The sequence below is a fragment of the Petaurus breviceps genome, unplaced genomic scaffold (assembly GCF_028583685.1).
Source record: "Petaurus breviceps papuanus isolate PSGF00001 unplaced genomic scaffold, PetGlider_PUasm1.0 90778, whole genome shotgun sequence".
In the NCBI taxonomy this organism is placed as follows: Eukaryota; Metazoa; Chordata; class Mammalia; order Diprotodontia; family Petauridae; genus Petaurus; species Petaurus breviceps.
In genome coordinates, this window is record NW_027187343.1 from 5,881,711 (window position 1) to 5,898,294 (window position 16,584).

Here is a 16,584-nt window from a genome sequence, read left to right on the forward strand (position 1 = left end):
GTAATTAAGAACAGTTTAAGATCATTTAAACAAATACAATTTTCACATCAATGGGGTTAGGGGTACCACCACAATCTGGAAAAATCCCCATAAAAATTTTTGGTCCTCCCTTCATATCAGAGAAGTCTGAATTATTATGATATTAAAAGATAAAATATGTTGATATTATATAATACTATGTACATATTTTATGCATTCCTGAGTTTCTAAACTTTTTCTGTATCATCTTGCCTTCAAGGAACATTTAAGAGGGAGGGAGCATGGAAATAAAAAAATAAAATATGTTGGCCTTCATGTGACAACTGCAGCTTCTGGAAAACTCCCCCCAAATTCCCATTTAATTTCTTATGCTAACTCTTGGTATATTGAAGCTGTGATGGAGAAGGGATAACTGTACATAGTTGTAACTAAATATTTATATTTCTTTAACTCTTGCTCTACTTATGTATATGAGAATATATTATCTTTAACTATTAATAAAGTTATGAAAAGGTATCAATAAGTGGGAAAGAATGCTATATTCTCTTTGACTCTGTTAACCATACTTATGAAAAACCTAGGAGATTAAACTGTTCTCATATCCTGTATTATTTTCTACCAAGTGGCAGTTTAATCTAATTGTAGTTATGATACCTAGGAAGAGTTCATAATGCTATCCTGTTAAACTTAACATAGATTTACCCATAACTCCAAATATCATAATGTCATGAGTTCTTATTCATTTGTTAATAGCAACAGAAACTTAATAAATATAAACCTCTAGGGAGGGAGGATTTGAGGGAAAAGAGGGGAAATTAATAAGAGTTCAGCAATTTTTTTTTATCATGTAGGTCACTTTGCCAAGACCTTTGGGAAATACAAAGTTTAAGTAAAACAGTAGCTAATATAGAATATCATCATGGAGTTTATAGTCTAGTAAGTTGATATGAAAAATTTACTAAAATATAAAATACTACAAGATAACACAAAAGAAGTAAGATCCAAATGGTATGAGAGGTCCTAGGTAGGAAGGATCATTACATATCACCAGAATCAGGGAAAAAGTCAAGGAATTTGGGCATTTAAGTTGGGATCCAAAAGATAATTAGAAATCCACTGGTACTTAGTAAAAAAGGTGAAAGGAAGATTTGTTTGTTTGTTTTAGGATTTAGATGACCTAAATATGTTTATAGATAGGTTAAAAATCATCATCAGAGAGAGTGAGACCAGAGATTATGAAAGAACAAGGATTGTGGAAACAAATTATTAGCAAATGTAGGAGGGGGTGGGGGTCAAGATTTGTCTTATATACAGCAAGAAGATGAGATACCACTTTAGAGCCATGTGAAAGACAAAAGTGAGGATGCTGGGAAATTTTAAGAAAGAAGAAAGTTAAGGAAACCTTCTTTGTAGGGCCTCAATCTTTTCAATGAAGAAGGCTAAATTGTCTACTGTAAATACAGGTGATAAGAGAACTGTTGGGATATTGAGAAGAGAGCAAAAGGTTTGATATAGGTGTGGAGGTAGAGATTAATTCACATTACACCCCAAGTATAGAGTTCGGTTTCAGATACCATATTTTAGTAGAACTAGAGAAGCTGGAGAACTTCCAGAAGAAAACAATCAGGATGGTGAAGAGCCTTAGATTCATGTCATATGAAGATTTGTAGATGGAACTGGGGGTATTTATTCTGGAAAAGAGAGTAATTAGGTGAAGGATGTGATAACCATCCTAAATATTTAAAGGACCCACATAAATAGGCCTAGACATAGTCTCTTTGGTCAGAGAGCAAAACTAGGAGAATTTAAAATTTGTATTCCCAATGTTTAGCACAGTGGTTGACATATATTAATTATTTAATAAGTGGTTTTTAGTTCATTCATTCAATGGGTGGAAGTTGAAAATAGACAAATTTAGCCATCATAGTAAGAAAAATGTCCAAACAATTGTAGCTACCCATAGGTTGTCTTGGGACGTAATAGTTTCCCCTTCATCAGGGGTCAAGTAAAGACTAAAATAGCACTAGTCAAGTAGTGGGGGAAAAAATACATTTAGATCAAAAGGCTTTGGTTTCATGTACCAGTTCTCTTGAAATGACAAAAAGTCCTAATTCAGGAAATAAGTGTAAAAAATGTAACTAAATAAATGAGAATACCAAAGAAATAGTCTTTATCAAGGGACATCCAAGTCACAAACCCAGAAGAAAGGGGAAAAAGAAAACATCTAAAGGAAAAATTGACCTCATTAACTCCTCCTGAAGACCCTCCCCAAACTCCTCCTCTAGACCACCCCTAGATTCCTCCTACAACCTTCTGTATATAAGACCCTATCTTGTCTCCATGTTTGGGAGAGTGCCATAGAATAAGTGAGAATGCCATAGAATGACCTAGCACAGGCTTACTCTGTGTCCAATACAAGCGAACTTTTAATAAACTTTACTTTTCTTTGGCTGAGAGAAGACTTGAGTCGAATTCATTCGGCAGGACCAGGTGTGTTGGTATTTTGGGGTCTCCAGAGCAACCCTAACCCTCTTTATGGGTAACCTCTTCACCTAGACCCATGACCATATCCAAGCCATAGTTAATACATATGAAAAAAAATGGCTTATACTCAGGCTACAGAAAGTGAAGATGTGGTATTCATCTCAAAGGAAGAGAATTTTTGCAAGTAGATTCTGGTGAGATCTGTTTTCATGGTCAAAATGGACTCAAGATTGGTTTTCCAGAAGAGCTAAGTTTTATAGGAACGTGAAAAAGAAAATAAAAAAGTGATTTATCAGAGGAGTAAAGGAAGCTTATTTTCTCCCAGACATATCAGGCTACATGAAAGAATCTGTAGAAGTAGAAGCAAAAGGGAGAAGGGAATGAAGGAGTAATTAACTATGATTGACAAGAGTAAAGACACAACAAGTGGAGGAGGATAAAGATATGACAGAGCTCAACTGAGCAGTGGGCTTGATAACTTGGCAGTGAATACAGATCTAACTAGGCCCACCTGGAGTGGAAAGCAACAAAGAAAACATTTGCAATTGACTAAGAAGATTTAATTAAGTAGAAAATAATATGATGTTTGGCTAGTGATGCTGTATCTTGGACCCAAGTCTTCAAGCTCTTTTGAAATTGTGCAGTGGGCAATGACTGACTTGTTTATGCTTCTGAAATATGAACTGGTTTATTGTTTTCATTTTGGGACTTTACTTCCACAGATTTTATTTTCTGGCACTTTGGCTTTTACCTCCAATGTCTCTTTGTACTATCACTATTGTCTTCTTTAAACCCGACATAAATACTTAAAGGGTTCTATGACCTCACTGATTTAGTTATTCCTCCAACAATAGAGATCCTGACCCATTAATGCCTTTCTCATCTCTTGAGATTCTTTTTCATGTTCTCCCATAATGCATATTTTTGAGACTAGGTTTCCACATCTCCCCTTGGCTAGAAGTAGAGAACAACTCATGAGTCCAATCTCACTACTGATCAGGATGGGAATTTTGAGTTGCTCCATCTTTAATGTGGGATCATTAACCTTTCCTTAAGCAATATGGTGGCCCCCCAACTCCTGGGCATTCACCATAATAATGCCAGACTTAGTGTAGACACCAAATTAGACTACTTCAGCTCAGAACTCCCAATCTCAAGAGATCACTCAGCCTCAGCCTCTCTAGTAGCTGGAACCATTGTCCCTTTCATAAATTCTTCAGTTACATAACATCACTGGGCAAATACTGTTACTTAAAAGACGGGCTTGCTTGTCAGAGACTACTTTAGTATTGAAAGCATTGTACTATTTTTTAGCCGTGATCTAGTACATTCTGTTCTTCATTTCCATGGTCCGATTAACATCTAAAATAAATAAATTGATGAACTAATTCAATTCTCCTCTAAAACTGTTGTTCAACTGTGTATTTTTACTTTTTTGATTAGTAATGATATTTCTTTATGATGTATTTATCCCTTCTAATTATTTTGAACTTTCTACACTGTAGTAGTTCAATTCTCCTAACAATCCATAATTTTGCTACATATTTACAAAACCTATCTTGCATTTTTGCCATAAAGAATTCATTCGCCTTAGAGCTTCCAGTATTCATTTTTAAAAGCCTACAGTCCATCTGTTACCATCTCTTCAGATATGCAATTTCATTACCCCTTGTTGCTTCCTCCAACTTTTGGCAAAAGAAAGCAACCTCCACTAAGCCTACTTATTTCATGTGAAAAGAAATTTATCCTCAAGTTTTTGTCAAATTACCTTAAACAAATTACTAAGCAGCAGTATGAACTCTTTTATTTGTCATATCACACTTTTTAATATTGTCAGCATCAAGACCACAGGTAGTGATGTATCATAGGTAAGAAGGTTTGGAAAGGAACAATCAAAGCAGGGGTGGGAATTTTAGGTTAAAAGCCCATCACCAGAGCAAAAGGTAAAACAACTGTTTAAAGGCAAGGCAAAAAGCTAAGCAGGCAGTCAAGAAACTAGCACATAAGATCAGAAGGGAAGGCTAATTCACTAAATGAATGGAAGAGTTTGAGACCCTATTCTTCACTGAGTACAGCTTGAGTTGCTTTGGATAGTTTTTTCTACATGGAAATAAAAGAAAGAATCCAACCTTATATTTGATTGCCTTTTTCTCAGCCTTTTGAAACATAGTTTGGGGCTGGGTTAGATATAAGGAGTTCACACCAACAAGGACAGCATGGCCCCAGGGCAGGAGTTCCAAAACTAAGTGGCTTAGCACCTCCAAGACTTGGTCTTTGGAGGTCTGATTGAAGGACAGTGTAGCTGTGGGAATACTGGCAGGGCAAAAGGGCCAGAATTTGATCAGGGTAAAGCATGGTTAGGGTCAGTTGGGTCATTTGCAATCCTCATCATCTGAATTTGTTCTTTCAATACATTTGGGAGGGAGGGTGCAGAAAAGATGCTAAAATCAAGTGTGAATCTTGATGAAACATAATATCTTCCTAGTTCAGCTATGATTCTCCCTGAAGAGGCTGAAGAAAAATATTTGTCCAGAGCCAGACTGATTACAGTTGTGATTTCTTCAAATTTAAGCCAAACATCTCCAGAACCAGAAGTCACCACCAACATCAGTTGAAACCAACCTTAAATCCCTTAAACTGAGTTTAGGAAAATGATCTCAATGTCATTACCCTAAGATGAAGCAGCTGAGCTGTTAAGGGGTGGGAAGATATGAAGGGTGAGACACCTTAGCAGATGCAACTAAATCTTGAAGACCTTCATATTCTCTCCTTTCTATACCAGAGAATCAACCTTGTGGATCTCAACTATGCTACTCCTCCAGATATTCTTCTTTTTCTTTTCTTAGATGTTGCTAATCTTGGTTTAACAACTGAATCTGTTCTCCAGAAATGATACCTGTTTGCTATGGATCTATTCTCACCACTCTCCCTGTCCAGTCTCCTAACACTTAGGTTCCAATTCTCAATTCAAGACAACTTTAAGGATCTCCTCAGCCCTCTTATACTGCACATTCAATATATCGTGCAAATAGAGGCTAAAAGAAACAGATTTGTGTGTATGGCATGTGTGTGTGTGTGTGTGTGTGTGTGTGTGTGTGTGGAGAAAGGGAGCCCTTGTTTTCTGTTTACTTATAAAGGTACAAAGTGTAATTTAGAGTGACCAGAATACCACAGAGGCACTGACTGATCTTGTTATTTCCTAGCAATTATTTCCCTACTGTTCTGGATTTCACCTAGGACACGATAGACAAACTATAACTTCTAAGCACACTACTGGGCAAGAAAAAGATTGTTAATAGTGTAAACTGATGAGACCATGTTGTAACTAATTTTTGTAGTTCCCATAGTACCTTTTATAGTGCTATGTATGTGATAGGACCTTAAGATTTATTGTGTTTACGATCAACAAAGGTTCCAACTAAGGGTATATTCATGTTTAACATGGGTCATACAGGAAGAGTAGAGTTTGAGAGTAATCACAATTGTTCAAATCTGTCACCAGGCTCTATTTATTACCTTCTCTACCAACAAACTAGGCAGGCACCATAAATCAAATAGCAAAGCATTTAATTAGGACAAAATACCAAAGGAAATAGTAAAAGGAAATCTGGCAGCAGAATCACTCAATGAGACCATACACAAAAGAGTAGAGACTACTACATTGGAGGGGAAAGAAAACTGTCTGGACAAGTCATATTCCTAGGTAAGGAATGTCTGCATTGTGGTTAGGGTGCTCCTCACAATTCCAACACCCATTACTAGCTAACTGTGCCTTGTTGCTGCTCTACTCCACCTCAGCAACTATAATTTCCTTGTACCTTCAAAGCTGCCATTTGCAGCTTATCCACTGAGCTGCTGCAGCTGTTAGGTGGAATAATGGACAGAGTACTGGACTTGAAGGCCAGAAGACCTAAGTTCAAATTTTACCTTTGATACTTATTAGCCTTGTAATCCTGGGCAAGTTATAAATTTCCTCATTTGTAATATGAGGATAATAATAGCACCTACCACATTAGGGCTGTCAAAAAGATCAAACATGAAAAGGTCAGAACCATGAAGAAATTTTGAAGTTCAAACACAGGAGTCAAAAGAAATGTGAAAAGGTGAACATGAATTAACAATAATGAACTAAACAAGGATAACTGCTTACATTCAAATATGTGTCCCCTCTGAAATCTAACACCATCAGGGACAAAGAGGAGTCCAATTAGACAAGGCCTTGGCATGGTTTTGTTCCATGTTGATGATTTTAAGAATGAAAAGAGAGAGGAAGAATACACTGGGGTAAGAAGGAAAAGAATATTAGGGGAATATAGTTGAGAAGTAGATAGCTGTACAAAGAGAAAAATGTGATGAGAGCAGCTGATATTTGAACCCCTCTCTGATATAAACTGGTCAAAAGAATGAAGAATACAGACACAATACACACATGCACACACACACACGAACATACACACATAGTTGAGCATAGAAATACATTTCACTCAACAAGGAAAAAAGAAGGAAAGGAGAGAAAGATGAAAGGGAATTAAAGAGAGTTTAGATTAAGACAATAATTAGTTATAAGTGAACAAACTCTAAGGATGTATAAATGTGTTTATAGCTCTTTTTTAAGTGGCAAAGAATGGGAATCTGAAGGGGTACCTATAAATTGGATAATCAATAAATATCAGTTGCATAAAAATGTGATGGAATACTGTTGTGCTGAACTCTTACCAGTGTGATGACCAACCATGATTCCAGAGGACTAATGATGAAATATGCTGCCCATTTCCTGATAGAGAGATGGAGGACTTAGCATACAGAATAAAACAATTTTTTTTTTTAAAGCAATTGGGGTTAAGTAACTTGCTCAAGGTTACACGGCCAGGTGTTTCTGGATGGGTGCTACGGGTCTGAGCCCGGATTTGATCCCCAGGTCATCCCACACTGGGGCCGGTGCTCTTACTCTCTCTGCTACCTGGCCGCCCCGACAATTTTTTTTAATGTATGATCAATGTGGAAAATTGTTTTGACCAGCTATACATATTTGTAATGAAATTAGTTTTCCTTTCACTCTCAGTTGGTCAGGGAGAGAAGAGGAGAGGACAGATTTTGGCTGATTAAAACAAATAAAATATATTTTTAAAACTTCTAAGTTTATATAAATGTTTGATGTTGTCTACTTCTACAACTTCTTAATTTTCAATGGAAATATTATTGTTACTCGGAGAGTTCCCTGAGTCAATATGCCTGGAGCACAGTCAACACTTTTTTAGGTCTTTTATTAGTCAATACTACAACTGTTCCATAACCAGGCAACTGTACAGACCTTTCTTCTTGACTCAACCAAACTCATCCCATTTCAAGGGAGAGTTCCACAGCCTTTACTTCTGTCTGGGTTAGGGTAAGTCAATTAGCACCTAGTAGCCATAGACAGAACTTTTGTTATGTAGATAACAAGTCCAAAGGGAGTGCTTAGCATCACTAGAGAGCAAAAGAACACTTGGTCATTTTGCACCCCCCTCCCAGTCTTGTTACTAAAGTAAAAGTCTCTTTCCACCTTATATATACTACATATCTAATGTAAAATTATATGTAAAAGTGAGATTAAGAAATAGGAAATATACAAATATGAGAAACTTGAACTATAACTCCAGTCAAATAGGATGTGTGAGGATGCTATAGTGTTTTTGTAAATCTGCATATAAAAATGCTAAGTATATATTAAAAATCAGATCAAACATTACAAATTAGGACTTCAAAGGTAGTTCTATATGAGTTAACATATAAGTATAGGCAACCATACCAGAATGATGATTGAGAAGCCATTTGAGTACCATCAATTTTGGGGTGGTAGTAGTGGTGGTGGTGATGGTGTTGGAGACTAGATACACCTATTTCACCCAGGTTGGAAGTAAAGTAGCCACTTACAGGTTAGTTCCCATTATTGATCAGCACAGGAGGTTTGACTTCCATTTCCAACCTGAGCTGGTTCTCCCATCTTTGTCAGTCAGGTAGATTCTGTGCTCCCAAGTACTCAACATAACCCTAACCATATAGTACCAGACTTAGTGTGGACACCCATTTGGCTTAGTCCACTTCAGTTCAGGACTTTCAACCTGAAGAGCTACACCAACCAGAGATTATATGTATTATCACTCCTGGCAGTACCAATGATTTTGTCAGAAAATATAAATTCAATGCCCTCCAATATCCTTAATCTAATTCTATTAGAAGCATGAATTTCCAAGTTGGTTGTTTTCTTATTGTAAATACATGTAAGAACTCAACCAAATTTTTGAAAAAGCAAATATTTTAGAAATTGTTTATTTCATAAAAGTTCCAATCCAGCCATATTCCAAAGTAACTGGAGAAAATGTGGGTGAAGTCACTATTTCCAACCTTTTATGTAGAGGACTATTTACATGTGATCTAAGAGTCAGCCTTTCCAAAGTACAGCATTCACAAACTATGTTATGACATCACAAGTTATCACTAAAGTGGCCACATAGTTTTCACCAAAGTGGTCACATAGTTTTAAACAAAAGATATCATTCAGTAAGTCCTTAACTCGATCATCCTTAAGGAGCAGGCCTCCTTAATGGACACAAAATACAAAGGTCAAAGTTCTCCACCCCTAGGTCACAGCAAATCGTGATCTTCTCAATCAATACACAGTATCCAAGTAAAGTCTTCTTTCATCTTGATTCGAGGCTGGCTCTCAGCTTCCATGCTTCCTTTTCCATGGTCCCAGCTCCTGTCCAAATCTACCCAACTGTCAAATCATAGATTCAAGTCCTTCACAGTTCCTGTTTCTGGGAAGGCAAAGCTTAACAGAGCCAAAACAATATTCATTCACATTGCCAGTACCATCATCAATTCACTATCTGCCTGTGAAATCAACACAGAATGACAAACAAGATCCAAGAGGTCAACACAAATCATCAGTAAAGTCCCAGGACCTCCAGGGTTCACAAGCTGTGGGGTTCACAAGTTCTGCTTCTCAACAAAGACTTGATACAATCATGGGCAAGAACTGAAACAGTGTTAATTAACTAGCTGAAGCAAGGTGTTAACTACTTCTTTGCTTGTCATTACACACCTCTCTATATGATTATTTCAGTGTTCTACCATTAATCTCTCTCTATGTTTAAAATATTATCTACAGATGATCCCTGTTTAAAATTATTGGTTCCTGAATAAATACTTTCAACAAGCACCATTTAGCACCTAATATGTGCAAAGTACTGTGTGAGTTTATTTATATATGCACATTAATTTATTAAATTAACTAAGTAGATAGCAGGGACAGCTAGGTGGTTCAGTGGTTAGAGTGTTGGGTCTGCAGTCAGGAAAACTTGTCTTCTTGAGTTCAAATCTAGCCTCCTACACTTGCTTAGATGTGTGACCCTGGCAAGTCTTTTAAACCTGTTTGCCTCAGTTCCTCATCTATAAAATGAGCTGGAGAAGGAAATGGCAAACCACTCCAGTATCTTTGCCAAGAAAACCCCAAATGAGGTCATGAAGAGTCAGACACAAGCAAAACAACTGAACAACAAAAAAGTAGTTAGTAGGATCCTGAAAGACTGAGACATAGAAAGTTCTAACACACCTGAAAATTCAGGAAAGTTTCAGAGAACAGAGCTTTGCCTAAGTGTGGTAGTGGACATTGGATAGCCAGGAAGCAGCATAAAATTACTGAGTCTTGATGAAGGTTTCGCCCAGAAGAGGAACCATTTAAGAAGGAGGGAAGAAAACAATCATAATCTATTGAAGTTTTGCCTGAGGCTAGTCCTGCGATTCTGAACAAATGTTTCTTTATTACATTATTATATTGTGAGTTGCCTATTACCTAGTGTCTATCAGAGGCAGGATTCAAACCTATTATTTCCTGGCTGACTAGAAATTCTTTTTACCATACCACTCTGACTACACTTATTCTAAAATCACTTCTCCTATAAAAATCCCCTATGAATAGAGATGGAGTTGTTGGGTTTTATTTTTTTAAGAGCAAATTCTGGCTTCCTTCCATCTATTTATTCTCCATAGTTTTTTGAAACTATTTTGCTAAGTCATAAGTTAAGAGTGTTTTCACTTTCCATATGTTATCATATCTATGCAATCAGATGTACTTTAGATAAGTAACAATACATGACCCTTAGTTTCCCCTTGTAATTTTTCCTTTCTAAATAGTTGACTTCTGTATTATCAGCTTCCTAGCCCTTCCCATGTTTTTTAATGATAGCTATTTTTAAAATGTGTTAACATTTACTTTATTTTTTGCATATTTTCTACATTTCTTTTTTTAAAAATCAGCCAAATCTGACTAATAACTACACTCAAAGGATCATAGATTTAGAACTGGAAGGGACCTTAGAGACCATCTTGGACAACATTTTCATTTTAGAGATGAACCTGAGTCTCAGAGAGGTTAAGTGATTTGCTGTCTGTTCATGCGGATAGTAATTATCAAAGGTGGGACTTCAACTGAAGTCTTGCTAATTCCAAATCCAGTACTCAATATACTACATTCCACTGTCACTCCCCCACAAAAAAAAAAAAGTACTACCCTGGACTCTCACTGTGTGTTCTGAATGACCCTAGGTTCTCTAAGATTATGCCAGTGGAAACAAATCTCTGGCAAGTGCAACCAAGCTGGAAGTTTCTGCTATTGGCATGGCGACTGACAGTACTGTCATACAAGGAATAACCTAAGTTCAGAGAGGTCTATCACCAGATGGTCGGACATCAAGTGATGAATTTTTTTGGCCATAGAAAATCATGAAATCATCTACTAAGGCCCAGAGGGATCTGAGTCAGTGAAAAGACTATTCATATTAATGAAATTGCAGGTCTTTTGAAGTTTTAAAGTACAATGTTCCTAAATATTCTATTTCTGTTCATACCATATGCTTTTGAAGATGGGGGACACTTCTCATTTTGCTTCTGGGTCTTCATGCCTTAAAAACAAAATTCTCATTTGTAAAGCCCAGGAAAATTGGAGCCATAGTCAAAAGGATACCTTTTGACAATCAAAAGTAGGTTCCAGGGTATTCTAGGGCCTCCTTGATAGCTGTGGGGCAGAAGAAGCTAGGAATTATGACTGTTGTAAGATCAAGGTTGGATGTCACAATAGGCAGTATTCTTTTTTTTTTTAAGCAATTGGGGTTAAGTAACTTGCTCAAGGTTACACGGCCAGTATTTTTGCGTGGGTGCCAAGTATCTGAGGCCGGAACTGATCCCGGTTCTCCCGACACCGGGGCCTGTGCTCTTACTCACTGTGCCACCTGGCCACCCCAATTGGCAGTATTCTTAAGAGAGATCTGGATTTAAAATAGAAATAAAAAGAAATGTAATAGTTTTAAGTTGCCTCCTGCTCAGGGAAAGGGCTAACGATTAGACAAATGCCAGGTTGGGAAAAGGGCAATCCCCCTCTGTAAAGATGAGATGGTATCTATATCAGCACCTACACAAATATAGCAACCCCTCTCATGTCACTCCCAATTCACTTCACAATGGCAGGTTGGGTCCCCAGAAGGCAGCTGACTACTTCTTCCCCCATGGTACCAGGGGAGACCTCAAGGACTACTGGGGTTTCTAGTACTGTCATTCATGAGCTCCCATCTGGTGTGTTCTCCATCGATTATCAATTAACCAGTCAGAGTTAATTAGCTTTTAGAAAAAGCTATTATTGAGATTACATATTGTAGGAACAGTAGGTATAAGACATTTTGTGCAAACTGAGGGCTTATTCTCCCCCACAAGATCCCTGAGGTGGATGGTCTCAAACTTACAGAGCACATGTAGTCAAACTCTTACTACTGTTAATCTTTTTCACCCTTGTTGAGGATTCAAGACTAAATTTCAAGACTTTGAATGTAGTCCTAAGGATTTCTGTCCTTGAAGGGTCTTGAAGCTGATTTTCTTGGGTATATCTAGTTTGTCCTCAGCATTTCTCCCAGTCCCTAATGCAGCCACTGCTGCTCTGGAGACATTGATGGGAAGTCTAAATCTTCTGACTTTTCAAAATTGACAAGATGGTGTTGGGGTCCAGGTTGGGGTAAGGAAAGAAAAGAGAACTCATTCCTCCATCCCCACAGGCAATTCCCTCTACTACCACTAGACTGATTTGGTATAAACTCCTGCTCAGAATTGTGTCTGATTCTTTTGACTACTTCTAACTCCTATTATTACATAGGCCTAAAACAAAAGGTCAAGTTGGAGAAGATTCTGTATTGCTTCATAGCACCAAAATTCAGTTGACTCAGATATATGAAAGAAGTAGCTGCCTGAAAAGAGATACAGGCCAGGAAGTCAGTATAGGATCAGGTTCATTGGCTGTCTTTTGTCTTTCTTTGTCTCCTCAGAAAAATAAATACTTATTGACTGACTGTCTAGAACTGTCCATTTGATTTAACCCAGATCTTCCAAGTTTAGGTCTTTTGTGGAAGATAATTACATTTTTTGCTCCTATTTCTGTGCTAATAGGTCAACATTGTTCTGAGTTAAGGCTGTGATACACATTCCTGACTCAGCCACCAGCAAGGTCCCAGATAGGCAACAATAAAGGAGTAACCTGGGTAAGATAAGATGTACTTATGTACTTGGCACATTTATAAATCTCTAAGCTCCATTTTTTGAGACCACAAAGAAATTGTGTATATATAGATATAGATAATGTGCATATATGTGTGTGTGCATAAATATGTACATACACACATATACAATTATATACAGAGAGAGAGTCAGAATCAGAGCCAGTCTCACAATCAAGCATCAGGAAACAATATAGCCTAAATGAAAGAGTAAATGTTCCACATAACTGAAGTATACCGATTTAAGCACACAATTTTTTTTATGTAACTATTTTATGGAAATCTTACAAAAATATTATACAGTTTGCTTCCTTCTCCTTGCTATTGTCTTTTCTATCAGTTTTTCTGACACTACTTTCTGCTGGTTCTTCTCTTACCTATATTACCACTCTTTCTCAGTCTCCTTTGATGGATCTTCGTCCAGGTCATGCTGCTAACCATGAGTATCCCCCAGGGCTCTGTTTTAAGCCCTCTTCTCTTCTCCTTCTATACTGTTTCACTTGGTGATTTCATCAGCTCCCATGGTTTCAATTGTCATCTCTATGCTGATCATTCTCAAATCTATTTATCCAGCCCTAACCTCCCTGCTGACCTCTAGTCTTATATCTTAAATGGCCTATTGGACATCTTGAACTAGATAGATATCCTGTAGACATATTAAATTCAACATGTTCAAAACCAAATTCATGGGTGGAGCCAAGATGGGCATGTAGAAGCAGGAAAACTCCATGTGTTCCCCCCCATAACTACCTAAAATACCTATAAAAAATGAATCTAAACAAACTTTAGGACTCCAGAACCCACAAAGTGACAGAGAGAAACAAATCTCCCACTGAAGGCAGCCCAGCAGGCTGGCAGGAAGGGTCCATTGCAGTATGTTGGGAGCAGAGCCCAGCCCCTTATAAGCCCTTGGTTTTAGGCCCTGGGCAGCCACAACCAGCCCGCAGCTGAAGGGACTTTGGAGAGTGGATCACCAGCAGCTGTGGCAGTTTCCAGAATTATCAACCCATAAATGCCAAAGACAAAGTGAGAGGTCAGTGTGGACTTTAGGAACAGGGGGTCCAGGAGTATGGTCCAGCCTCTGTCCCCAGAGGGAGAAGCGGCTGAGGCATAGCGGCCACTGTCGTGTGGCTGCTTCAGAGCTCCTGGCCTGCAGATTGTAGGGGGACCAAGTGACCATCCTGAGTGGTTATCACTCTTGCTTTAACCTACTTGGATTTGGATCGAAGTCTAGGATGGAGGTCCTGAGGTGCGTAACCAGGTGCCAGAGCCTGTAGAGGCTTCAGAGAGGGCACCCAACTAACAGCTCCGACAACTGTGAAAACCCCAGCAATTTGGGACAAAGCTCTACTCTCTGGAAGCACAGTTCTACTGTGGCAAAAAGCTCAAAAGTCAAGTAATTGAGTGGCAACATGAGCAAGCAAAGGAAGCAAAGCAAGCACAGCAATCCAACTTTAGATCCTTTTTGGGAGACAAAAAGGATCAAAGCATGGAACAGGAGGAACAATGAAGTCAGAACTCCTGTACCAAAAGCTTCCAAGAAAAATATGAACTGTTTACAGGTGATAGAGGAGCTTAAGAAGGATTTTGAAAACCAAACAAGAGAAGTGGAGGAAAAATTGGGAAGAGAAATGAGAATGATGCAAGAAAATCATCAAAAGCAAGTCAACAACCTGACTGAAGAAAATAACACCTTTAAAAATAGACTAACTCAAATGGCAAAAGAGGCCCAAAAAGCCAATAAGGAGAAGAATGCCTTAAAAAGCCAAATTTGCCAGAAGGAAAAAGAATCTCAAAAGCTCATTGAAGAGAATCATTCCTTCAGAATTAGACTAGAACAAATGGAAGCTAATGACTTTATGAGAAATCAAGATATCATTAAACAGATCCAAACAAATGAAAAAATAGAAGGCAATGTGAAATATCTCATTGGAAAAACCACTGACCTGGAAAATAGAACCAGGAGAGATAATTTAAAAATTATGGGACTACCTGAAAGCTATGATCAAAAAAAGAACCTAGAAATCATCTTTCAAGAAATTCTCAAGGAAAATTGCCCTGATATTTTAGAACCAGAGGGCAAAACAGAAATTGAAAGAATTCACCGATCACCTCTTAAAAAGATCCCCAAAAGAAAACTCCTAGGAATATTATAGCCAGGCTCCAGAGTTCCCAGATCAAGGAGAAAATATTATAAGCATCCAAGAAGAAACTATTCAAATATGGTGGAAACACAATCAGGATAACTCAGGATCTAGCAGCTTCTATGTTAAGGGGTCACAGGGCTTGGAATATGATATTCCAGAGGTCAAAGGAGCTAGGATTAAAAGCAAGAATCACCTACCCAGCAAAACTGAGTATAGTGTTTCAGGGGAAAATGTGGTTATTCAATGAAATAGAGGACTTTGAAGCATTCTTGATGAAAAAACCAGAGTTGAATAGAAGATCTGACATTCAAATGCAAGAAGCAAGAGAAGAATGAGAAGGTAAACAGGGAAAAGAGATCATAAGGAACTTATCAATTTGAACTATTTACATTCCTACATGGAAAAACAATAATTGTAACTTATGAAACTTTTCTCAGTATGAGAATAGTTGAAGGTAATATATATATATATGAGGATATATGGGCATATGAATACATATGTGAGTGTGTGTGTATATATGTGTACAAGTATACACAGACAGAGGCCACAGGACCAATTTAATAGGAAGAGATCATACTTAAAAGGTGAAATAGAGAGGTGAGAGAGGAATATAATGAGAAGAGATAGGGAGAGACAGAATGGGGTAAATTATATCATATAGAGGATGCAAGGGAAAACTGTTACAATGGAGGGGAAGGACAGGAAGGCAAAAGGGAATGGGTCAACCTTACTCTCATTGAATTTGGCTTAGAGAGGGAATGACATACACACTAAATTGGGTATCTCACCCTACAGGAGAGTGGGGGGGGGGGGAAGGGGAGGAGAGGGGAGATGATGGAGGGGAGGGCAGGTTGTGGGGGAGGGAAATTAGAAGCACACACTTTTGAAAAGGGATAGAGTCAAAGTAGAGAATAAAATAAGTGGGGGGCAGGATAGGATGGAGAGAAATACAGTCAGTCTTTCACAATATATCCACTATAGAAATGTTTTGCTCGACTATACATGTACAACCTATATGGAATTGCTTATCTTCCCAGTAAGGGTGGGTAATGAGGGAGAAAGGGAAAGCATCTGTAATTCAAAGTTTTAAAATCAGATGTTTAAAAAAAAGTATTTTTTTTTACATGCAACTGGGAAATAAGATATACAGGCACTGGGGTATAGAGATCCATCTTGCCCTATTGGAAAGTTGGAGGGGGGATGGGAGAAGATATAGGAGGGAGAAGATTGGGGGAAGGGGTACACAGTGGGATCGCTGTTTTGGGGTGGTGGGAAGGGAAATATGGGGAGAAAATGTGTAACTCAAAATCTGGTAGAAATGAATGATGTAAACTAAAAATAAGCATCAAATTTAATTTTAAAAAATTAAAATAAAAAATACTTGACAAATTTATTGA